Source organism: Anser anser (assembly GCF_964211835.1).
Source record: "Anser anser genome assembly, chromosome: 1".
Classification (NCBI taxonomy): Eukaryota; Metazoa; Chordata; class Aves; order Anseriformes; family Anatidae; genus Anser; species Anser anser.
In genome coordinates, this window is record NC_139720.1 from 22,862,635 (window position 1) to 22,889,592 (window position 26,958).

At 36.9% G+C, this 26,958-nt stretch overlaps 1 long non-coding RNA gene across 1 annotated transcript in view; it reads right to left on the reverse strand.

Annotated features, from left to right (window-relative positions):
• Positions 1-5,748: 5,748 nt before the first annotated feature.
• The window catches only part of LOC310892152, a 72,928-nt gene continuing 51,718 nt past the window's right edge, over positions 5,749-26,958 (reverse strand). The window contains exons 4-6 of the long non-coding RNA XR_014577909.1: positions 17,200-17,243; positions 6,892-6,975; positions 5,749-6,418 (exon numbers count right to left, since the gene is read on the reverse strand). This is a non-coding gene — a long non-coding RNA (uncharacterized lncRNA). The remainder of the gene's footprint in view (positions 6,419-6,891; positions 6,976-17,199; positions 17,244-26,958) is intronic.

Here is a 26,958-nt window from a genome sequence, read left to right on the forward strand (position 1 = left end):
GTCAACAAAACTACAAAAACAAAACAAGCAACAACACAAGAAAAAATAAAACACAATGAAAACAACAAACAAACAAACAAACAAACAACAAAACAGCACAATGGTCTGAGTTGATAAGACTTACTTTCCATGAAGCCATGCTGGATATCAATCAATTATATTTTCATTCTCTAAATCTTTATTGGTAGAGTCCCAAAATAACCATGCAGTTATTCCAGTTATTCTACATGATGTTGATTAGATATAGGTTGATAATGAATGCATTATTCTTAATTGAACTCTTCTATTTGGCACATGGCGCTATAACCCACAATTAAGAAGCAAAAAAATCACTGCCTTCAACTCAAAAATTTGGAAAACAGGAAAAGCCAGGCTGCCTACTGCATATTATGGTGGTATAACAGAAAGATTGAATCTATCACATTTCTCATCCCATCGTCATCCTGGTCATTGTGCTAAGTAGTACATCCTGGTCTAAGTAGCCTGTAGCGTCCAGCGTGCAGTAAGTTCTAGACATGTTTGCATGTTTTTGGCTTCTTCCTGCATATGAAAATATAACAATAGGATACCAATATCTATTGGTGGAGTAAAGTCTTTTATATATCCCAGGAACAAAGTTGAAAGAGACAGAAAACCCACCAGAAGATCTTTAACAGTGGCTATTTCTTTGAGGAAAGCCTGAAAGCTTTGGACATGTAAAAAATTGTGAGCATATAAAGCTTGAAGAAGCTGTGTATAACTTCTGAAGATATTTTATTGAATATCTTTTTAGCAAGTTGCTCTTTTAATGTTAATGAATATGTTAACGTTCTATTACCTGAATCACATTTAAATGTGAAACTTCATATTATTCTGTGAAGCTGTTAGTTTCAATTCTGCTGGCTGTTTTATCAAAAAAAAAAAAAAAAAAAAAAAAAACAACTATTTGATTTTATTTTAAATACAGCAGTGGACATTCAAAGTAGGTCTTTTTCATGTCATAAGACTGAAGAACAAAAATTGACTGCAGGATTTAAGAGATCAGTTCTGCTTTACTTACTTGGACAAAATATGCACTGATTTTCAAGGGACAACTCCAGAAAGAAAGAATGCAGGAACAGGCTATGCATCAACGTGTTATGTAGTCACATATATTAGTGCCGATACATGCGTTGTTTCAGTCACTACCAAGAGCAACTAATATCCAGATATACGTCAGGAGCAATGAAAAACCCCTACACAAACCCTCAGTGTTTTCTGTCATGGCGGTGATGAATAGAATCATTTGGTCTGCATCTTTCCTTCTCTGTGTTCCCACCTAGATCCTGTTTCAATTCATATGCCAATCCCAACTGAAATATCCATTATTATTCCTATAAAGACACACAGCAACTAAAAAAAAAAAAAAACACATTATTTTTAATAGCTTCAGAGTTAATTAAAAACACCTCCCTATTGGCTCTTTCAGATAATGTTATTAATCCTTTCACAAATACTGAAATTCATGCCAAATAGTTTCATGCAGATAGAGACACCTTTGAAAAAACAATCCCAAGATACCTCCTCAAGGTGTATTTCCCAGTACCTCGCTTAATCAAGAATGTTATCCTAAGTGAATCTGATGCTATTATTATATTTAAAATTTCCTGCTTAGAGAACATTAATTAAGTAATTCTGACGTTTAAGGACTAAATCACCAATGAGACAGACAGAGGACAGAAGGCTTTGTGTTGGTTCTTTTATTGTAACACTGCAAAACTGGTCAGTGTAGGCATGCCTTTGGGAGCTTCTGCAGGCCTTCACTTGCTGTTTACTAGGACAATGTGTTGACAGTGAGAGATGAAACAGGGGTCTTTAAAATTTGGGGTGTAAAATCCAAGATAGTTTCTGTTGCTGTGTCTTCCAGAAAACCTGGAAGTAGATATGTATTATTTTTATGATTTGTCAGATTTTTTGTATAAATTTTCTACCTCTGTAAGTTTTCCAAAATGATTGCTGAAATTAAAATTAGATTCCCCACTGCTATTATTACCTCAAAACTGGAGAGAAAACCTCAGAGGAGGAAAATATTTCTATTTAAATATGAAAAACATATTTTTATTGAAGATTACACCTATTGAAATAACAAATGGAATTACCAATGAGCATCGTTCTGAACAGGTAAGACATATAATTTATATAGTCCAGAAGGTCCAAGAAGAATGTAGTGCCGCAGAAACTTTTCTGTTTTGACAAGAAAGTGCAGGATTAAAATTAAGTGACAAATATTACTTGCATTTGCACATAATGTCTGTTGACTCAAAAATACAGTATTAATCAAGAAAAGTTTGATCGGCTTGGTGTCAGTATGCACTAGCAGACATCAAACCTTGAATGAAGAGGCATGAAAACTGCAGATGCAATCAAGCTAAAAATAACAGCAAGGATGAGAAGACTTATCTTGCAACAATCTTATACTTCTTGATTTCTGTGAGAATTTCAAGTTCCTGACTTTAAGTCAGAAAATGCAAGCAGGACACGTTGTGTGAGATTGTTCCCAATCTGATTCCAAAGACATCTTTGGCGTGAGTCCTGTGCAACCTCCACCAGATCTTCTGCTACATCAACATATCTGAGCCTCAAAAAGAGAATTTTTATTTCTCATTATGGTGTGGGATCAATAGATCTTCACTAATATTTAGAAACTGGATTGTGCAATGTTTATTCATAACGTGAAAAAAACAAACAGAAAAGACTTCTGCTAAGTTCATTATATTTGGTAGACCAATATGTGTACCAAAATGGCATAATTTAGCTATATATATATATATATTTTTTTTTTCTTTTCAAAATTAATTCAGGTTTATAAATATCCCAATTTTTGATGCTTAGTCTCATATAGGAACATGACTATCACTATATGCTTTCCACTATAAGTTCTTCATCCTTCGCATGAGCAACAGCAATATACAGTTTTACAATGTATCACAATTTAGAATTAGGCTTGTACATGCAAAACTTAGAATGATTGTAGTTAATACTCTACATTAAAAAATGAACTACTTTTCACTGTGTTATTAACTGTGGTCTGAGGATAAATAAAAACATTGACATATTAATAGTACTACAGATGAAATTGAAAGTAATAATTTTCTTAATATTTAAATATAAAAAAATCATCTGAAATAGAATTAGAAGAGCCAGAACAGATCCTAGCTGTGGCTGTGATGAAAAAAAAAAAGTTGCATGGCTAGGGGAAAAAAAAAAAAAAAGTTATTCCACATTTTCAACCAGTCTCCTGGGTTAAAAAATGGAAACAGAAACAGCATAGAGGATCCATTAAAGAAGATGGTGATGAATTAAATTCAGTAGCAAAATTATTTTGGCTGTGCCGGTTCAAACATCAGGAAAATAATCTGGAAATTAAGTATGAAAATCTAAATTATTTTTGGATGGTAAATGGAAGAGATGAAAAACAGAAAATAGAAATATCTAGATGTGTAGAAAATGAAAAATAAATCTCCTTGACAATAATATATATTTGTTTATAAAATACCTTTATATATATACATATGTGTGGTGTTCAAGACTTATAAATTCTCTTTTCCTATTTGCAGGATCTTTTGACTTCTGTAGAATTCACTCTGTATGATGAAATTCCGTGTTACACAGGTGGTGCTTTTAGGCTCTATAACTATACAGTCTGTGCAGTGAAATTCTAGCTCCTCTGAAGAGAATGGAAAAACTAATTTCTGGTTAGTTTAAGAAATGCAGATTTCCTCTTTCTGAGTGTAGACTTTCCATTTAATTCCTTCTCCTTCTGTTAGAATATTTTGAAAAGGCTTCACTATGATGTTGTACTTATCACAGGAACAAGGAAGGGCAAGCGTGAATAATATATTGTTCTAGAAATAGTTGCCAAAGGCACGGTGTCACAACGATCCTGCTGCAGTAAAGTTCTTCCTTTGTTCCATTTGCATTCAAAAAGAAAAGAAAAAGTTTCCCTTGTAGAAAGTTGTTTGAAGAAACTTGTTTCCCTCTTATTGTCCTTTCTTTGCAGATATGTGGGGACGAGTTACCCTACTCATTCCTATGCTCCTCAAGATGATTTCCCACCCAACCTCTTCTAGGAGATATGTCTGAAGAATACTGAATATTATCAGTAAAACCTAAAGAGTTTTATCAGTGAGTCATAAGGCTTACTGTTTTGCTTGAGAGGTACAAAAGCAGAATTTCTCTTAAAAAAATTATAAAATGTTTCTGGCGTTCCCTGTCATTTGCATGATTTTTTACGAATGGAATTGCTAAATGCAATTCTCGCATGGAGACCTATTTGAACTGAATACTACAACAGGACTACATCTAAAAATGATTATCAAAATTAAGTTGCAGAACAGTACAAAAATTCTGAATCAGACCCCACATTTGCTATCATTTGGACTTGTCAGTTGTGTTAACTAATATAATATTTAGCAGCACTTTACAGGTTTCATATATCTTCTTTAGTGTTAATCAAATACAAAGGCTTTTTGTAAAGTCTAAAGTCAAGTGTTGGCATTGTGGCAAAACTAAAAGGACTTCACCTTCATTACACCGGTGTGGCCTTAAGAGATAAATGTTTAGAATGGTGTTATAAATATGTGTTAAATATTGTTAAAATAAGGATAATTACATGGAGAATTATTATGAATGGAAGCTAGTTATACAGCCATCGGAAGAACATATTATAACTGTGCAGTTAATTAGTATAATTATTTCTCAGGTAGGAGAAGTATTAAATATTTGCTTTTGTTTTCCTTATGCAGTCTCAAATAACAAGATAAAAACTGAGAATTATGCGCATTACCATTCTAAACCATTTCTGGTTTTTAGTCATTTGTTTACAGAAAATACAGTAAGTTAATTTCTGGCACTTTTTACATTTTATGAGTTATAGAATGCATATTTAATCAATGTATGGAAAATAATTTCATAGCTCACAGGCACTATCTACTCACAAGGGCAATAGAGAGCTACATAAATATTTCCAACCCTTTTCTTTATTGATGTTTAACATTTGCCAAACTGCAGGAATTTATTGTTAATAATTAATCTTCTTTATGTTACCTAACTGCTAAGTGATCGTTATGTTACTAAAGTTTCCAAGATATCAAAGGTGCAGTGGTAGGGAATTAAGCACTAGAGTGGTAAATGTGCAAGCCATTCATATTAGGAATAACTGCAGTCTTGCATTTGCCCTATCTTTGCTATTTCTGATAGACAGACTTCATTTAGCATCTGCTGAGAATTATTCAAGCTCTCACTTTTTCCTTAAAGGTACATCACAGTAGATTTAGCCAATGGATATTAATTGTCTTTGTGTTACAATATGTTTACTAGTACTGCTCTGAACTTTTCTTTGTGGGATAGTGAGTACACAACAACATAAAACATTTTTCTGCTTTCTACGCTTACACACAAGTATCTTCTCTCTTCTAGTCTCTCTTACCTGAATATTATTCTAGTTATTAGGCTCAAAATCATAGCTCCCGCAATTCTTGTTTTCCGTGTATTTCTTTGCACTGTAACTAGAACCTAGCTATCTTCCTCTTCAAATTCAAATCTACTTGGATAATTTCTACAGCTATCTTGCCTAAGAATGAATTTGGATCTTGTCAGCAGCTAAGAATACAAGAAATACAGCATTTACATATAACGTCTGGCACAATGCAATTATGATCAGAATCCTTGGTCTCACTGCAACAAAATAAAGAATGGTAAAGAACGGGAATAACATTATTAAATCATAAGTGTGAGCAGCAAAATTCTCCCATGAATCACTGAATAATATAAACTAATGTTTGTTTAATAATTTATTTTTTTTCTTTTCACTTCATTTATGATTCTCAAGTGTAGTGGCAAATCCTCATCTGATCACACTTCAGATCAATTACTAACAATAAGTAAAATATTATATGCCATGAATAAATACTCTGGTGGCAGAGAAGCTGTGGTGGTTTCACTCCTTACTTCTACTTCCTCCTCTCCTGAGTAATACAGGGGAGATGAGGACTGGGACTGCCTTCAGTCCACAATGCTTTGTCTCTTCTGCTCCTTCCTCCTCACGCTCTTCCCCTGATCCACTCTGGTGTCACTCCCACAGGATACAGTACTTCATGACCTGTTCCAACGTGGGTCCTTCTGATGGGGTGCAGTTCTTCAAGAACTGCATGGGACCTTTACGTGGGCTACAGTCCTACCAGGAACAGACTGCTCCAGTGTAGGTCCTCAACAGGTTGCAGTTCCTGCCAGAAAACCTGCTCCTGTGTGGGCTCTTCTCCATGAGCTGCAGTTGTGGCCAGCAGCCTGCTGCTGCAATGACTCTCTACAGTCTGCAACTTCCTTCAGGCCATATCCAGCTGTATGGGGTCCTTCATGGACTGCAGTGTGGATATCTTCTTCAGCATGATCCTCCATGGGGCTGCAGGGGGAAACCTGTTTCACCATGGGCCTCTCCACAGGTTGTAAGGGAACTCTGCTCCAACACCTTGAGTACCTCCTCCCCCTCCTTCTTCACTGACCTTGGTATCTGTAGTATTGTTTTCTCTCACATTTTTTCTCACTCCTCTCTTTCCCAGCTACTCTGCAGTGTTTTTTACACTTTCTTAATTACGTTATCACAGAAGAGCCACCACCATTGCTGATGGGCTCAGCTTTGCCCTGTGTGCCATCTGTTTTGGAGCCAGCTGGAAATGGCTACCTCTGACAAGGAGGCAGCCCCTGGCTTCTTCTTACAGGGGCCAACACTGCAACACCCACCTCCCCACTCCCTGGCAACAAAAACCTTGCCATGTAAATCCATTACAAGAGCAGAAACCCTACTGCTGTTCAATATTACTACTGCTAGCTGTTACTGGCTAGGTAAATGAAAGGAGAGCAATGAATATTTTTTACCTTGGTTGGCTTCAGTGAGGTTTTTGACACCGTCTTCAGTTACATCCTCAGAGACGTTGGTGATGTACAGACTGGATGAGTGGACTGTGAGATGAATTGAAAACAAGTTGAACAGCCTGGACTAGAAGGTGGTGATCAGTGGCACAAAATCTTGTTGGAGGCCTGTAATTAATGGTGTACATCCCCAGTACATGAGACGTAGTGCTGCTGGAGAGAGTCCAGCAAAGGGTCACCAAGATTAAATGACAGGAGTATCTGTCCTATGAGTAAAGGCTGAGACAGCTGGGACTGCTCAGCCTGGAGAAGAGAAAGTTCTGGGGAGATCTTATCAATGTACACAAAGGCCTGAAGGAAGGCTGGAAAGAAGGTGGAGTCAAGCTCTTTTCAGTGTAGTCCGGTGACAGGATAGCACCAATCTGATGGACAGAAGCATTCAAGGGATTCCTCCCACCTGGTCCTCTAGATCACAGAAGAAAGACTGAGCACATTTTCCCAGTAGCAATGCACATCTGATCACACACAGTTACTTGTCATACCCAGCAAGTTCCTTGGTTCTGTACAGTAGTTTCTCATATTCTGCTCAATTAGCATAACCTCTAGGCCTAGTTGTTTGCTTACAGCCTTAATGCTCAGCACGCTGCCTTGTGCTGAACTGGCATTAATATTGACATCTTGTACTCTGACACTTGTGGTAGTTTTACCCTGCTAGGCAGCTGAACTCTAACACAACTGCTTTCTCACTCCCATCCTCAAAGGAAAAGGGAAGAAAATATGATGAAAAGTGCTCAAGGGTTGAAATAAGGACAGGGAGATTACTCATCAATTAAATCACGAACAAAACAGACTCAACATAGGAAGATTAATATAATTTATTGCTTATCACTAGCAGACTAGAACAGTGAGAAACTAAAATCAAACTAAGAACACCTTCCCCCCCAGTCCACCCTTTTCTATATCCTCCCCCTGAGCAGTGCAGGGGAATGGGAATTGGTGGCTGTGGTTAGTCCTTAACACTTCATCTCCTCTACTCTTTCATTGTTTTCATCATCAGTCTCTTTCCCTGCTCTGCGTGGGGTCCCTCCCATGGGATGCCATCCTTCCCAAACTGAGCCTGCGGGAGCTTCCCACAGGCAGCAGCTCTTCAAGAACTGCTCCCACATGGCTCCGTACCACGGGGTCCATCCCCCAGGAGCAAACTGCTCCAGCACGGGTCCCCCACAGGTGGCAGCTCCCCCCAGACCTCCTGCTCCTGCGTGGGCTCCTCTCCATGGGCTGCAGCTCCAGCCCAGGGCCTGCTCCTGCGGGGGCTCTCCATGGGCCGCAGCCTCCTCCAGGCCACATCCACCTGCTCCACCGGGGGCTCCTCCATGGGCTGCAGTGTGGAGATCTGCTCCGCCGTGGGACCCATGGGCTGCAGGGGGACAGCCTGCTCCACCAGGGGCCCGTCCACAGGCCACAGCGGAACTTCTGCTCTGGCGCCTGGAGCACCTCCTGCCCTCCTTCTGCATTGACCTTGGTGTCTGCAAGGCTGTTTTTCTCACATTTTCTCACTCCTCTCTTCCAGCTGATGTTGCACAGGAGTTTTTTTCCCCTTTCTTAAATCTGCTGTCCCAGAGGCAAATCCAGCATCACTCATTGCTTGGTTCTGGCCAGCAGCAGTCCCTTTTGGCATTTCCTTTCTTATCTTCTTAGACTCCTCTACTGCCAAGGAAGAGGACTAATGACTTCAGAGAGCTTCTTCTGCTGATTTCAGTAGACCTTCAATGTCGATTGCACTGCTTTTGATTTCACTGAAACTCATTTCATTTGACAAGGTCACGGGTGTTCATCTTTGTTCCAGTGCACCCTTTCACTTTGGTCACTCAAAGGTCATGATCTTTGAATTTTATTGGAACTGAAGTATAAAAAGACTTGAACTAAGACACTTCAGAGCAGAGATGGGAGTCTGTGTTTAGCTGATTAAAACACTTTGCAATTTACAGTAAAAGCAGTTATTTAGCTGTGGTGTTCCAAGGAAGTGGAAATTCATTATATGAAGTTTTGTGTGCTGTGCTTTTTCCAGTTAGAAGCTGGTGGTATCTATCACTACTTTTTTTTTTTTTTTTTTCATCACAGCAGAGGTTTTAAACATGCCTCTGATCACTTTGACATGTTACCAAATCCTATTTCTTGAATGAGTAGAAGAGGAACTAACTACATCAAAGGCTGTATGTGAGATAGGCATTTACTTCTGCTACTGTCTATTCCAATAGATTTCAATCAACCAAACCCTTTCACTGAAGTCCTCAGGTACCTGTCCACAATACACTTGATATCTTACGCCTGCTCAGGCATTTTTTCCCATTTAACTACTCAAGACTTTTTTGTTTGGTTCGTTTTGTTATTAATTAGACACCCATCTGTGATTTCTTAAATCTTTTACTAAACGTCTTTTATTTGAATCAACGAAGCACAACTTCCCTTCTATTCAACCATTTGTTCTTAATTGACCTAACCAGATGAAAGTTCCTAGCCAGTTAGCTAATTTCTTCAATTAATGAAGCCAGCTGTCTCACAGTCATGTTATTGATCATTTTCAAGTCTAAGCATCTGTTATTCTAAGCATTTTAATGGTCATTTCAAATTGCCCCAGATATCGAGAATAATCATTATACTGTCTTCTTATTAATTTCATTAATCCCAGGCATTTCCACTTCTCTTATTACTCTAATACTCCAACATGTTCTTCTTCAGAAAAAAAAAAAAAAAAAAAGCACCCTTCCATAGGTAGGAAACCAAAAGATATTGCTGTATCCTTTCACAAATCTTTCATTCAGAACACATCGCCAACATGTTGCCTAGCAAAACTTTGCTTTGTAAGGGGCTACTGCATTTCTGTTTTAAAACAATGCTTCCTTCCATTTTCCTTCCAACTATGTATGGCTTTACTTATTATACTGTCAATTAGTTAGGTTAGACACTCTATCAGTAGTAAATTTGAAAATCAACAAGCAGACTTTGATAACTACTGAGATCCAAAACAGTCTACTAGAAGAATGTTCTACTAGTTGGAACAGTCCTGAATTTAGAAGACAAGAACACAGAAACCTTATGCTCATGAAGCTCAATTATTCTGATCAGTGGGCCATAAAAGTAGAAAAACATAGTTTATGCTTAATAACTTCCACCTGTTAGAGGCCAAGTATACCTCACTGTAAATCTACTTCAGCTAGTGCTTTCTTATGCTAAGAATGAAAATACTAAAGATACTGTAAGAAGGTGAAATTATCATGAATACCCAACATCACCTACAAAGTCAAAATGTTAAAACAGATGAATGGTTTGCTGAGCCGTATGTTAAAATCATAAAATCATAGAATGTTTTGTATTGGAAGGGACCTTAAAGATCATCTAGTTCCAACACCCTTGCCTTGGGCAGGGACACCTCCCACTAGACCAGGCTGCTCAAAGCCCCATCTAACCTGGCATTGAACATTTCCAGGGAGGGGACATACTCAACTTCTCTGAGCTACCTGTTCCAATGCCTCAACACCCTCATAGTAAAGAAGAGCAGAATAGAGAGGGAGAATCACCTCCCTTGCCCTGCCCACACACGCTTCTTTTGATGCAGCCCAGGATACGATTGGCTTTCTGGGCTGCAAGTGCACATTGCTGACTCATGTTGAGCTTCTCATCAACCAATAGCCCCACATCCTTCTCCTCAGGGTTGTTCTCAATCCAAACCACCACTAGAATAAAATTTGCATTTATTTGAATAACATAAAAACAAAGTTTTCTCTCAGCAGCCACTCATGTAGTGCAAATAAAGATTAAACTTAGATCCTACACATTACTTAATACCACATATAATTTTAATCACCTGAATATTCCTTGTAAAATGTATGGGACTGCAAAGGTACTAGAAGTAGACACATCCATTAGCTACCATCTAAATCAGAACTGCAGAGCAGCATCCCATGGACAGAGTGGAATATTGCATTGTTTTACTTAATGGTTATTAAGTAAAATAAATTTACTTAATGATTATTAAGTAAAATAAGTGTTATTGGATATCCAGAATTCCCCAAAAGAAACCACCTGATTCTTTCCATCTGGTAGTGAAATCTGTAGTTACCTGACTTATTCTACTCCAAACCTTTCAAATGACAGTTTATATAATGAAACAAACAAACAAACAAACAAAAAAACAACCCACAAATCAACCCAAACCAAAACCCCACTTCTTTTCTCATTGAGAAATATGCAATGAAAAAGTAATATTGTTGCATTTGTTCTAAGTTTACTAATGGTAGAATAATTACATTAAAAATGTCCTAATCCCTTTCAAAGAAACACAGTGGATACTTCTCAGAATCAAAAATAATCTATATTTTCTTCTTCCAGAAAGGAAAAAATGCTCTATTTAACAGCTGCTGGCTGGTGCCTGCTGCTGCAGACAGTGTATGTGCTAGATGAGCTGTGGATTAGTAATGCCTTTTTTCACCCTATTTAATCTTCTGTTTCATAGGGATAATCCAGCAAGGTGCTGAGTACTCTTTGGCAGGTGCTGAGTGCTTCAGACAATAGAAATAGAGCCTTTATTCCATTTCGCAGATTTGAGCCTTTGAGCCTTGGATGTCCCAAGGCAGTTCAATGACATTGTACTCTTCATTACAGACATTAAGAGTCACTGCCATATTGCTCTCCTGTGAGACCAATGAACTCACAACTTTGGGAACAAAACATAAAAAACAGTCTGTTTATATTAACTTTGCCACACAACTAGGAAACCATGAGAGCCATTTGCTATGCATTCTTTCTCTTAAGAAGAAGGGGAAAAGAGGGAAAATAAGTGAAAATATTAATTGTGCTTAGTTTTCAACATTTCAGTTTTCTCTTCTTTCAGTCTTCCTTGTGTTGGCTTCCCACTTTCATCTATTTGAACAGACAATTCTAGCTCCAAAAAAAAATGGAAAGTCTCAAAATACATAAAATCTTTGAAAAATGCTCCTTATTCTGAGCATACACTAAAAAGTGTATGAAAGCTGGCACTATAACATCGAGCCTCAAAGGCTAAACTAAAGGACTTCTTCAACTGAAAACAAAAACGGAAAGCAGTAATAAAAACGTGTGGTATTCTCCTTGTAAACTGCAATTTCAAATGAGATGTATCGAAGTTCAAAACTATAATATATATAATGTTTTGCCAAGAAGCCTATGTGTAGAAGAAAATGTGAGCACTTCAACAAAATTCTATTGTTCAGTCAATATAGTGAATATGTAATGCTGAGAATTTAATAAGTTGTTGATTGCTGTGTGACATCCTTCAGGTATAAACTCGTACTCCCAGTTTCATAGTTTCAGTTGACCCTATTAAACTGCTGGTAATGTTTAATTCTCTTTACTAGCATTTATCGCTGTTAAAGATGAAAATCATAATACTATGAAATGACTATGTAAGTAGCATGCAAACTTTTACTCACATCAGAAGATTACACTTAAGGTAAAAAAAAATCATTAAAACACAGATAGGGATTAAGCAAGAATCTGGATTGCTTAATATACAAGTGTACAGTAATTCTTAAAATAAGCATGTAATAACCCAAGTAATGCTGAATATACACTAAATATCACAGATATGTTCAATAAAGGGAATAGGCAACTCCATATTTTTCTAGCTAACAGTATAAAATATGCTAGCATTCAGTGTGGCTATTTACAACGCATATCTATTGCTTGTTAGCCTCTATATTGTGCCCTTCAGTGAATCCAAATGCCTACCGAAGCAAAAAACATTTGTCTCACAAATTTTAAATTCCCAGTGTATAGGTCACTCATGTTGACCGATGTTATTTTCTTACTAAGTCACCTGTGTGCCATTCCAAGTCAGCAGTTAGTGTTGCCTTGGGTAGAAAACTCTTCAATATTTGATGGTATATAATAGCAAACAATGTTAGATAACAAACTTGTTAAAACCTTGTGGTTAACCTTTCCTGTTAAAACTAATACTGTAAAATCTCTATGGCTACAGGAATTGCACAGCCTTTGCTGACACTAAAACAGGTCATCACAATTGCTGAAGGCGTCTGACCTAACAAAATTTCATTGGAATTAAATCATAGAACAACTAGGATCCAAAAGAAAAAAAAAATGTTTTAATGGTGATTTATGATGTATATTATATTCAAAAGGGTTTAACAGCCTGTATGCCCTATTTCCTTTTATTTCTTCTCACATCGTAGAATCATAGAATGGTTTGTATTGGAAGGGACCTTAAAGATCAACTAGTTCCAACACCCTTGCCTTGGGCAGGGACACCTACCACTAGATCAAGTTGCTCAAAGCCCCATCTAACCTGGCCTTGAACACTTCCAGGGAGGGGACATCTGTTCCAATGCCTCAACACCCTCATAGTAAAGAATTTTTTTCCTTATATCTAATCTAAATCTTCCCTCTTTTAGTTTAAAGCCATTACCCCTTGTCCTATCAATACACTCCCTGTAAAGAGTCTCTCTCCAGCTTTCCTGTAGGCCCCCTTCATGTATTGGAAGGCCACTTCCTGGAGGTCTCCCTGGAGCCTTCTCTTCTCCAGGCTGAACAACCCACCTCCCTCAGCCTGTCTTCATAGGATAGGTGCTCCAGCCCTTTGATCATCCTTGTGGTCCTCCTCTCGAGATACTTTAATAGGTCCATGTCCTTCTCTTGTTGGGGGCCCCAGAGCTGAACACAGTACTCTGGGTGGGGTCTCACAAGAGTAGAGTAGAGAGGGAGAATCACCTCCCTTGCCCTGTTGGCCACACTTCTTTTGATGCAGCCCAGGATACGGTAGGCTTTCTGGGCTGCAAGTGCACATTGCTGACTCATATTGAGCTTCTCATCAACTAATACCCCCACGTCCTTCTCTTTTGGTCACAACAACCCCATGGAACACTGCAGGCTTGGGGCAGAGTGGCTGGAAAGCTGTGCTTAGGAGACATTTCTTCTCAGAAAGAGCAGTCAGGCATTGGAACGGGTTGCCCAGGGAGGTGGTGGAGTCACCGTCCCTGGGGGTGTTTAAGGAAAGGTTGGACATGGTGCTTAGGGACATGGTTAAGTGGGTGACATTGGTGGTACGGGGATGGTTGGACAAGATGATCTCAGAGGGCTTTTCCAACCTTAATGATTCTATGATTCTCAGCCCAGCCTGTATTTGTGATTGGGATGGCACCAGCCCACATATAGAACCTTGCTCTTGGCCTTGTTGAACCTCATGAGGTTCACACAGACACACCTCTGAAGACTGTCCAGGTCCCTCTGGATGACATCCCCTCCAGCATCCCTCCCAGCATGTTCACTGCACCACACAGTTTTATGTCTTTGAAACCTGGCATCAGTTTCAGTATTGTCAAATATAAGTAATTCCATGTCTCAGTGTTTGAAAACTTTTTGCATTGCTTCTTAGTTGACGAAATATTTAAAAGAAAACTAAAAACAAGTGTAAAATTTATTCCCCAATAAAGACACAGGAAAAAAAAATCAAAATGATGATAATATTTTCAATGAAGTGTTCTCAACATTGTTTAATATAATAAATTTTTTATATTAATTATTAGTGCTTATTTTTTTCTGAGCATTAACAAAAGAACTAAATATATCAACATAAAACCAAAGAACTATAATTTAGCTTCACAGGAAGAAAAAAATGTAATTTACAAAGAAAACTAAAAAAGAAAAAAAGGGGTTTAAAGTTGACTAATTGCTGTGCAACTCTCAAAATGTGCACAAAATGGAGTAAAGCAAATACATATCTACAGAAATTCAAATATTGATTTTCATTTTGAACAAATACTGTTGTATCATGTGAAAAACTGCTTTGTGTGTCCTTTCACAAATTTTCCAAAGATTTCATTTTCTGGAAAATATTCACAACTTAAAAAAACTACAATCATTTGTGAAAATTGATTTTTGAATATCAAAGTAGAAAGTATGTGCAGTAATTTATACACTAAATAATCATGTCAAAGGAACAAGATATGATGGTTATGTACTGTATTAATGCTATATAACGGTGATGTTTATTATTTCCCAAAACAAAATATTAAGGAAGAACAGAACAGAGTTAAATAATTTATCCTGATTTCACAGATAATTCACGGATGAAGATAATATTGATAATTTTTTGAATAATTCAACAAAATTTATGTTTGCATTTCATAAAAATGGGAAAAAAAATAAAACAGCGACTTATGGTCTAGTCTAATGGCTATTCATTTCAGAATATTCTCCCAAATGCACAGAATAAAACTCTTCATAGCAAGGCAATCAGTGGTTTCTTATATTGACCTAGAGAACAAGAATATTTTTAAAAGGTTCTGAGTTTTCATTCCTTTTTCCTTATATTTAAGTTTTCTTTAAGAAGTCAATTGCTCATGTCCTACAAAACATATGATCTGTTTTATACCTCACCTGCTGTCTGTCTGAATATAATAGGCTGATCTCCTTCTTTGACAAAGTGACACGCTTAGTGGACGAGGGAAAGGCTGTGGATGTGGTCTACCTTGACTTCAGTAAGGCTTTTGACACCTTTTCCCACAGCATTCTCCTGAAGAAAATGGCTGCTTATGGCTTGGACTGGCATATGCTTCGTTGGGTTAGAAACCGGCTGGGTAGCCGGGCCCAGAGAGTCATCGTGAATGGAGTTAAATCCAATTGGAGGCTGGTCACTAGTGGTGTCCCCCAGGGCTCAGTACTAGGGCCAGTTCTCTTTAATATCCTTATCGATGATCTGGATGAGGGGATCGAGTGCACCCTCAGTAAGTTTGCAGACGACACCAAGTTAAGTACATGTGTTGGTCTGCTCGAGGGTAGGAAGGCTCTGCAGGAGGATCTGGATAGGCTGGACTGATGGGCTGAGGCCAACTGTATGAAGTTCAACAAGGCCAAGTGCCGGGTCCTGCACTTGGGTTACAACAACCCCAAGCAGCGCCACAGGCTGGGAGATGAGTGGCTGGAAAGCTGCCTGGCAGAGAAGGACCTGGGAGTATTGGCTGATAGTCGGCTGAATATGAGCCAGCAGTGTGCTCAGGTGGCCAAGAAGGCCAACAGCATCCTGGCTTGTATCAGAAACAGTGTGGCCAGCAGGACTAGGGAAGTGATTGTCCCCCTGTACTCGGCTCTGGTGAGGCCACACCTCGAGTACTGTGTTCAGTTTTGGGCCCCTCGCTACAAGAAGGACATGGAGGTGCTCGAGAGAGTCCAGAGAAGGGCAACGAAGCTGAGGGACCTGGAGAACAAGTCTTACGAGGAGAGACTGAGGGAGCTGGGGTTGTTTAGCCTGGAGAAGAGGAGGCTCAGGGGCGACCTTATCGCTCTCTATAGGTACCATAAAGGAGGCTGTAGCAAGGTGGGGATTGGTCTGTTCTCCCACGTGCCCAGTGACAGGACAAGACGGAATGGGCTAAAGTTGTGCCAGGGAAGGTTTAGGTTGGATATTAGGAAGAACTTCTTTACTGAAAGGGTTGTTAGGCATTGGAATGGGCTGCCCAGGGAAGTGGTTGAGTCACCATCCCTGGAGGTCTTTAAAAGACGTTTAGATGTAGAGCGTAATGATATATTTTAGTGTTAGGTCAGAGTTTGGACTAGGTGATCTTGGAGGTCTCTTCCAACCTAAATGACTCTGTGATTCTGTGATAATATAAATAGATTTATACTTTCTTCTTACAAGGCTTGTATAAACAGAGCATGAGGCTCTATTTTTTCTTACAAGGCTTGTATAAACAGAGCATGAGGCTCTATTTTTTTTCTTTCTTCAGTTTAGGAAAAAATTAGTACGAAATATCATTGTAAGACTTCCAAATATATTTGTTTCTGCTTATTCTTATATTTTTCTGTCCACCATTAAGATCATAGGAAATTATCTTTGTGGAAACAGATTTCAGAATATTTTTTAAAAAAAAAAAGTTTCCAAGAATACATATTTTGTCCATTTGAAAACTGACAAGAATAAAAAATTTCTTTTTAATATTTTTATTTAATTTTAATCCCAATTATTTTTATTATTATTTTCTGAATAGTGCAGTGGAAAGTATATTAATAGAAAAATATATCAAGTAGTTACTTACCTAAGTTTCTCAGTTATTCATTCCATGGTAAAAGCATTTTCTTGTCTTAAGGTTAGGATTACCGATATGAAGACTACTGTTAATTATATGTTCGTTTTCTAACTAAAGCATTTGTTGCTCAAATCATCCTTTTTCACCATTTTCATGATGTCTATGAAGCTCATTTCACTCAATTTTTGTCAGCATCATTTGTGATAAGTGTTGTAACTGTTAAAAGTGTTATACTTACCAAAATTCACATTCCATCTGCAAAGTCTGATTGGCACGAAATCCCTGAAATAGGTGTAATTCAACAGTTTATAACACAATTGAATGACTCACCATTAGTTTGTGTCATTGGATCTGGAAATAACATGCCTCTAATTTCTGGCACAATGAATTGCAGGGTGGAATTTTGTTCTATTATCCACTTTTTAATAATGGTGGATGAAGCTTTGTTTAGTACATCTAAGCAAAGTATAAAGAAATTGATTGTACTGATGATACTTCAGTTTAGTAGTAAAATCACATGCGTGTAGAATAAGATAAAATTCATATTAAAGGCTAAAAATCTTAATCTACTTCCTTAAGAAATTTAATTCTTCAAGGTCTAGGCCTGACAAAAGAATTAGAGGGACTTCAAGGACCTAAGGCTAATCCTGTAATATTGAAAATGTCTGCTGATTTAATGGCTAACTGTGGAATTCTATACACTCCTCAACACCAGTCATATTTTAAGTCCCCCATGTGCTAAAAGATTCTCCTTTTGCATCTGCACAGTACTGCTTTCATGTTGACAAGAATAGGAAACATCTGTTTATCCCAAAACAAAATCCATTTTACATGTAGAAAATTGTCCCATTAGGACTTAACTCCAAGCAGGCATTTTCCAAAATGCCCCGTACACACTTTTAGGATAGCCACATAAAGTAAACATCTCTGCTCAACTGTTTTGTCAAAGTGAGTAGATACTTGACATCAAAGATGATCAATACTTTCAAATATTAATCTATTGTTTCTATTTTAGTCTAAAGCAGAATGAGACAAAACAAAACAAAATGAAACAAAATAGTCCCTTTGTTTCAAATGCTCTTGAAATATTTGGCTTTACAAAATAGTGTTCCCCACCTGCTATTTGTCTTAACAAATGAAAATTTTATGTATCTGGAACTGTATTCTTGAAGAACTTCCATGCTAACCCACTGTATGACCATCAGGTATCTTGGGTGAATGTGCTGAACTGTATCCAAAACAAAGACAGCAGCATTTCTCTACAGCACTTTATCTTTCCTTGGGGATTTTACATAGACACGTGGAAATACATATATTTGTCCACAGCAAACTGCTTCCAACTATTGACATTTCTTTTTACCACTTCATTTTGTCAAAGACAAAGAGCTCTCACAGTATGCTTAGCTTCCTTTTTTACTTCTCTTTTGTACAACATAAATGCCACTTCTAATTAAAAATATATATATATATATATTTCATCTGTACATGGTTTGATTTTGTTTGTTGATATATTTCATCTTATATTCAGTTGGTACAAAATTTCTGCTTTAAATGCTTTGGTAATTTTGCTTTCCTTCTTTAAGAGGAAAGAATCTCTCCTTTCAACAAATCTTTCCACCTGTAAAATTCACAGAGATTTTCTTTCTAAGATAGAAGTCAGTTTTTAAGAGTAATTAAAAAAAAAATCATTTTAGAATTTAAGGATGGATATCTTAATTAGAAAATAAATATGCTGGAAAAGTAGTGAAATCACTTATGAAATTGCATTTCTAAGCTGCAGAATGTGCTTAGATATGGCATTCGCAAAATCCACTTGGAAGACCTGTATCTGATGCTCTTTTAGTTGTCTGATTAGCAGGAACTGGGAGATTTGCATACATTAATCAAAAAGCTTTGTTGGTGGCCTTGGAAAAGAGTTCAGCCTATTATTTTGCCAGAAGAATAGAAATTATCACAGGAAACCTTAATGGGCATGTAAAGTAAGGAAATGAGGCTTTCCAGTGGTGATACACAGATGTGAAAGAAGTTCCCTGAGGAAAATCAATGTGTGTGTTTGACTGCATGTATCTGCTTTAAATGAAAACACACAAACAAACTCCCAAAGAGAATGGGTGTGAGAGAATGAAGATAGCCTTGATGTCTCTCTTAAGGTTTTACAAAGGAAAATCAAAGTATTCTGAAGTTAAATATGACATTTTAGAACCTGGCAAGCCACATGTTAGGGACTGCTTAGAGCTGGATGATGGTGATGAAAGGGCTGAGTGTATCTGGGTGAGAGTCAGGGGAAAGGCCAATAAGGCAGATGTTATGGTGGGAGTGGGAATAGACCACCCAATCAGGATGAAGAGGTGGATGAAATAGTCTATAAGCAACTAGGAGAAGTCTTATAGCCCTAGATCTCATGGGTGACTTCAGTTTTCCAGATGTCTGCTGGAATAGCACAGAGTAAACTGTCTAGGAAACTCCTGGAGTGTGTGGAGGTTAACTTACTGACACAGGTAGTGAGAAAGCCAACGAGGGAAGGTGCCCCAGTTGACCTGTTGTTTGCAAACAGGGAAGTACTTGTAGGTAATGTGATGGCTGTTGACTGTCTTGGGTACAGTGATCACTAAATGATAGCTTTGATTTTTGGTGAAGTAAGGAAGGCAGTCAGCAAAACCTGGATTTCCAGTGGGCAGACTTCAAGCTATATAGAGACATGGTGGACAGAGTCCTTTGGGAAGCAGTTCTGGAAGGTAAAGGAGTCCAGATAGGCTGTACCTTCTTCAAGCATGAAATGTCTAAGATGCAGGAGCAGGATGTCCTGATGCCTAAAAGTTGAACCTCCAGGGTTAGAAGACTAGCCTGGCTGAACAGATTGCTTCTTTTGGAAATAAGGAAGAAAAATAGATTTTATGAACTCTAGAAGAAGGGGCAGGTAACTCAGGAGGGCTATAGAGCTATTGTCAAGCAGTCCAGGAAGAAAATTAGAAGGGCTAAAGCCCAACTGAAACCCAATTTGGCTAGTGCAGTAAAAGACAATTAAAATGCTTTTATAAATAGATCAACAGAAAAAGGAGGATTCAGGAGAATCTCCATGCTTGAATGGATGTGAGGGGAAATGTAATGATGAAAAATGAGGATAAGGTTGAGGTACTTAAAGCATTTTTTTTTTGCTTTCTTGTCTTTATTAGTATGGCCAATTGTTCGCTGGTTACTTAGCCCTCAGCCTCCTGAGTTGGAAGACCATGACAGGGAGTGAGATGAAGCTCCCATAATCCAATGGGAAACTGTAGGTGACCTACCACATCATTTGTACGCTCATAAGTACAACAATTTCCTGGCAGAAAAGGGCGTCAGGGTGATGGTTGACAGCTGGCTGAGCATGAGCTAGCAGTGTGCCCAGGTGATCAAGAAGGCCAACAGCATCCTGACCTGCACCAGAAACAGTGTGGCCAGCAGGACTTGGGAAGTGACTGTGCCCTTGTATGTGGCACTAGTGAAACTGTACCTTGAATACTGTGTTCAGTTTTGGGCCTCTCACTACAAGAAGAATATTGAGTTCCTTGAGTGTATACAGAGAAGATCAGCAAAGCTAGTGAAGGTACTAGAAAATAAAATATATGAGAAGTGACTGAGAGATTGGGATTGTTTAGTCTGGAGAAGAAGAGGCTGAGGGGAGACTTCATTGCTCTCTACTACCCTAAAGTAGGTTGCAGCAAGCAGGATGTTGGTCTCTTTTCTTAGGTGACAGGCAATAGGATGTGAGGAAACAGCCACAAGTTGCACCAGGGGAGGGTTAGACAGAGTATTAGGAAGAATTTCCTCATGGAGAGGGTTGTCAAACATTGGAACAGGCTTCCCAGGGAAGTGGTGGAGCCTTATTACTGGAGGTATGTAAGAGAAAGGTGGACATGGAATTAAGGGACATTGGTGATGAGACTCAGTACATCAGGTTGATGGTTGGACTTGATGATCTTGAAGGTCTTTTCTAACCTAGATGATTCTATGATCTTATGTTTTGTTTGTTTGGTTGGTTGGTTGTTTTTTTTGTATTATTGCTAATGCAGACATTTTACTATTTTTTTTTCTTTTATATTACCATTACATGTGACTTATTCCATTCATATCTGATATCCAGTATTCTCCTAGAATTTTCATGTTCTCCAAGAACTCTCATATTCATCAGATATCCATTATTCTATCCAGAATTCTCTATAAACATGATAAATGTAACCATCTAGCACATTCAATGATCTGTTTGATTTTTATTACACTTCATGCTTTAGAAATTTAAGATGATTTTCTTGGTTGTCAAAACTTTGCTTCTGACTAAAATCTATTGTAAGTGCTTGTACATGTCCTGTCAAACAATAACCATTCTGGTGTCCTGTAACATTTTCAAGACATCAGCAGCATAATTATTGTGGGAATCACCATGGAATTGCCCATACTAGAGAGCGATTAAAAGGCAAGGTAATGCCATCAGAATGATTTATTCTTCATAATATTAGAATCATAGAATCACAGAATCATAGAATGGTATGGGTTGGAATGGACCTTAAAGATCATCTAGTTCCAAACCCCTTGCCTTGGGCAGGGACACATACCACTAGAACAGGTTGCTCAAAGCCTGGTTTTGTTAAAAATGATTGGTTAATGATTATTTTTTAAAAAAACAATGATTTACATTTTTTTTAAAAAAAATAAAACTTTTAAAAAGTTAATGATTAATTTTTTAAAGAATGGAATATTAGCAACTAATACTGAGCCTATTACATTGGAAACTGTGTAAGACCTTATATTTATACTACATTTTTGCATTAAACAGCTGAACAAATTCTATTTAATTTACTTTTCATGACTAATTCTTTTAACTTTTCTTAAATACAAAACAGCATCTGCAAATAATAGCAAGGGCTCTTTTTCAGAGTTACTTAGGGATAAATAGAATTCTGAAGTTTACTGAAATTAAATTGTATTATAGTTCTGAACATACAGGAGCTTTGCATTACTGTTTGAAGTTTCTTTGCTGTCTGTAAGACTCATTAGACTCTGGTCTCACTTACCATTACAATAATGTATTTTGTGATTGCTTCTATACTCTCAGACTAGTTTTAAGCTCTGTGAGTGAATACTAAGACCTTTGAACACATTAAGGCTTAGTCTTCATTTGTTGTAAAATTCACATCTTTCTAAGTATTTCAGTGTTTCTTTTACTTTAAATAGACGAGTTTTAGTTTCCTTGCCATCATTTTCTTCTGAAAATATTGGTTATGGCTCTGTAATACCATAGCAATTCTTCAGTCAGCAACTATCAGTAAGTGGCACTGCTTTCTTGCTCTTTTTCTAGCTTCTTGTCCTTGCCGTGTTGCTAGCTGGCTAGTTGGAAGTAGATACACGTGAGAACTCAAATAGTTAGCTGTGATACCTCTGTCTATATTTTGTAACAGTTTAAGATTCAATATTTCCTTTGTAGCTTGGCTGACTGGTCATGCTTCACTGGCATCCAGACTGTTCAGGATGTTTTGCTAGTAGTATCTGAGTTAGTAATCTAATTATAGCTTACATATATCTGCAGTACACATCCTCATTGCTGGCTGTGCAAGAATAAATATACTAAATTCCAGATAGTAACCATTGTAAAGACAATAGAGCGGAAAGCAACAGTATTCTAATTCTAACAATTAATGTACAAGTAGAATAATTTTGTATTAAGAAATAACATTTTAAAAGAATATATAGATATTTTTCTGAGTCACTAAAAATGTTTTCTAATCTTTTCTGAATGCAATTAAAATAATCTGCCTTACGCACATTTACATATACTTTGATAATGCTAATGCACTATATAGAGGAAAAAGGTAAATAAAGGGAGAAAGGTTGGTTTCTAGTTCATTAGAAACTCTGTGGTAGAAAATCAATATTAGCTAAATGGAGGACAGAAAATGTAATGGAATAATCTCTCTTGGATCCTCTTGCTAAAAAAACTATGAGTGAGTCACTGGCAATTTAAACCATGGCCTATTGTATATGTCAAACAGAATAGAAAAAAGTCATATGAAAATTACTAGAAAACAATGTTTTTCTTCAGAGCTCTAAAAGCCACAATCAATTTTTGTGAAGTAATAAACTAGCAGTGATTATCAGGATACTGCATCAGAAAAAAAATCAGTACATGTCTTTGGTGTATCAGGAGAAGGAAGAAGAAAGCATCTCTTTGAAACAATTTCATTCCACAGAACAAATCTGGTAGTCTAATTCCTAGATATGGGTCACAGCCTCTGTCAAGACTACAAGCATTTCTGTGGGGCCCTTCCTTTCCATCTTCTGATACAAAAGGAGGAAAACAATTGTTTTACAGGGCTTTATCTATATAGGAAGTTTCTCTATAGAGATACTAATCTGATGGGAATCATTGGCAAAAGTCCAATTCATTCTACTGACTTCAAGATTTTACCATAGACTCACAGAATCACGGAATCATAGAATCATAGAGTGGTTTGGATTGGAAGGGACCTTAAAGATCATCTAGTTCCAACACCCTTGTCTTGGGCAGGGACACCGCCCACTAGACCAGGTTGCTTAAGGCCCCATCCAACCTGGCCTTGAGCACTTCCAGGGGTAGGGCATCCACAGCTTCTCTGGGCAACCTGTTCCTGTGCCTCACTATCCTCCGAGTAAAGAATTTCTTCCTTATATCTAAACTAAACCTTCCCTCTTTTAGTTTAAAGCCATTACTCATTGTCCTGTCACTACACTCCCTGATAAAGAGTCCCTCCTTCAGTTTTTCTGTAGGCCTCCTTCAGGTATTGGAAGGCCGCTATAAGGTCTCCTTGGAGCCCTCTCTTCTCCAGGCTGAACAACCCCAACTCCCTCTGCCTGTCTTCACAGGAGAAGTCTTCTAGCCCTTTGATCACCCTCGTGGCCCTCCTCTGTACTTAAACACTCTTTATTCTTAAAGTTCTGTCTAAAGTTAAATAAGTTTTTGTTGTTGCTGTTGCTCGTTTGTTTGTTTGAGTAAGACAATATTATGTTGTCATTAAATTGAGGTTAGATGTCATAAAGCTACGTCTTAAAACTAAGCAGAAGATGGCATCTGAATGCAGGAATCTTGGTTATACTTACTGCCTTTATTTAGCCAGTGGGTCAAATATAGATCTACAAGACTACTTTATGACTTGGGAAATCCAAAAAGTATTTGTGCTGTTTTTTGTTGTTGTTTTGTTTTTTGTTTTGTTTTGTGAAAAAGATTTTTTTTTTTTTTTTACTTTACAATTTTCTGTTGTATTTATTGATATATTTTGGTTTATTGCTATCAAGAAAAACCTGTAGTTAACTTTTAGAAACAATATCAGGCATCGCTTTTTACTAAATTAGTATTATCAGACTACCACTTGTTGTATTGATAGTATTATCTTCTGCAAATAAAACCAGCTAGAATGATTTGAATTATTACCATTTTTAAGAGCAAGCACTTTCAGCAGCAACTACCAAACATGAGTAATGCAAATTACAAGCAAATGAATGAAACAGTAAAACTTGAGGCATAAACCTGGAACAAAATTGCACCATGACAGTTGCATGAATGAACAGGACATACATTTTGGAGTACAAGAAAGAAATAGTCTGTATATTGAAAGGTCAGTAGTTGTAAGCATTAACCTTTAAAGATAAATTAATTTAAAATTAACTCCTTATTCATCCAGACTGAATTTAAAATCAAGACAGCTCAATTTGCCAAGGGTTAACCCATGTATGTGTCCATGTCCTAATATACTACAGATATTTAAGAATCTGATTCTAATGGGAATTTAGGAGGGTCACTGGAAACAGCACTTATTTCACATATCTTTAGCTATTGAATTTTTGCGTCACCTACTAATCTAGTCTCCTTCCAAAGCAGATTGAGTAACATGGAAACCTCCAGAGGATGATTCATACTGTCCTAAAATAGGTGTCTTGGGTAGGATGAATTATATTCTGGAGGTAGCTTCCTGAGGGACCTTAGAATTATTTAAATTATGCCATTAGTCATTAAAAAAGACTAACTTTTTAACAGCAAAATTAGGTGAGATGAGGCAAGCCTTGTGTGGCCATTTTTTAAAAAAACACGATTTTTTTTAATAGTGACTTTAAAAAAAGATGTGATAGCATATAATAATATATTCTTAGTATTTCAAATTAATAGATATAATAATAATAAAAAAGCAATAATAGTAGAGATGTATTCTGTATTTCAGCAAAAGTGTATTATAGTGATTATTATGGTCTTCTTACAAAACAGAACATCAGGACATCAACAGGATTAAATTTATAGTCCTTTAAGGTCTACACCCTAAAGGTTTTTTTAAATAAAAAGTTGAGAATAATCCATAATTTGAATTTAGTCTCATGTAAATCATTGTGATCAAGGGAACTGTCTCTATCCATCAGATCTTTAGATCTGGATCATAAACACTTAATAGAGTCATTTTTCTGTCAATGCAATAATAATAACTTTTAAAGAGTAATTAAAGGAAGAGGTTTTCTTTCTCCAAGAATATAAATTCACTATTTACCTTTATTCCTTATAAATGAGTGAGGAATAAGTGACATGTTTCTGATGTGTTTTACGTCTCAATTTCTGCGATCATAGACTACCATTTAAAAAGCAGCAAAAGCAGTAAGCAGGAGCACAGCAATAACAACAAACAAGCAAACCCGTGTGTAATTCGATAGTACATGGTAGATTATAAAACTATGTAATTTCATTGTTTTCCTTTTCTACTGATCTTTAGCAGCCATAAAGTAATGGACAAAGGAAAATCAAAATCACAGATATTCCTTCAGATCTTGGCAACCAAAGTAACTAAACACCTGAGAAATGAGATAGCACTATGGGAAGAAAAAGAAAATCTGTTTTTCCTTTTATAGTTTGGTGAAACAATAAGATCGCATGAAACATGAAGCACTAGAACCAAATGGATTTTAGCTTTAATGACTACCCCTGCTGGGAATTTTACCTTAAAATAATTACAGCAAACTGTCTGTATGTAATGACAGCTTACTTCTAAGTGATGTAGTTTTTTAAATAATTCACTGTAACTACATTGACAACAAAGTTTGGAAAGATAAGAGAAGTGAGAAATTTAAATTCAAAAAATGTTGGAATAGATAGAGGGGAATTTACAAAATGACTCTTGAGCACCTAAATTAGTTCCTTTTTTTTTTTTTTTTTTTTTTTTTTAGCTAAATGCCTCTTTCTCTACAAAACTTAAACCCACATAAGTCTTTTAAAAAACTTTTATTCTCTAATATGCATGGAAGAAATAACTATTTAAAATAAAAGAGGAAGATAAATAGTAGTAGAAAATTCTAAAACAGCAGACAACATTTAATAAATTCTTTCAGGATTCCTATTTTCTCTTTAGAGTATCAACATGCACAAGGCTTATCCTTTAACATAGGTTGCCAAATGAAGATAAATAACATTACTTCATTTATAATCTTTATTATGAGCAGTATACTTGTGTCAACTTTTTTTTTTTTCCCATCCATTTTCTTTAACTACTGTTCAATTGTTATTGGTTTGCTTTGTTCTTGACAGTCATTCTTACTGCAAGATGTCTGTTTCCTGCTGGTTCTGATTCTTCAAACATTAACAGATAACACTTCTACTGGACTCATGAGACATATGCCAAAAGTCTTCACTCAACACAGAAAGCACACCTACAAAAAAATTTATTTTTAGAGCCTACTGTCCTTCATAGTGGATCAGGATGAGAAAATAGTTAACAGAAATTTACCTGGTACAGAGATAAGTAATTTTGTTAAAACAGAAGAATGTGTTACTGATGGATGAGATGAATTATAAAATAAAAAAGAAATGCAGTTTCAAACTCATTTTGTCCTAAATGTTATATAATTTTCCATGAAATATCCAGTCAGTAAATATAAATATACAAACAGCTAAGCTAGTACTATATCTTGACTATATTAAAGATTAATTTAAAACATTATCTGCCTAAATGCTGGA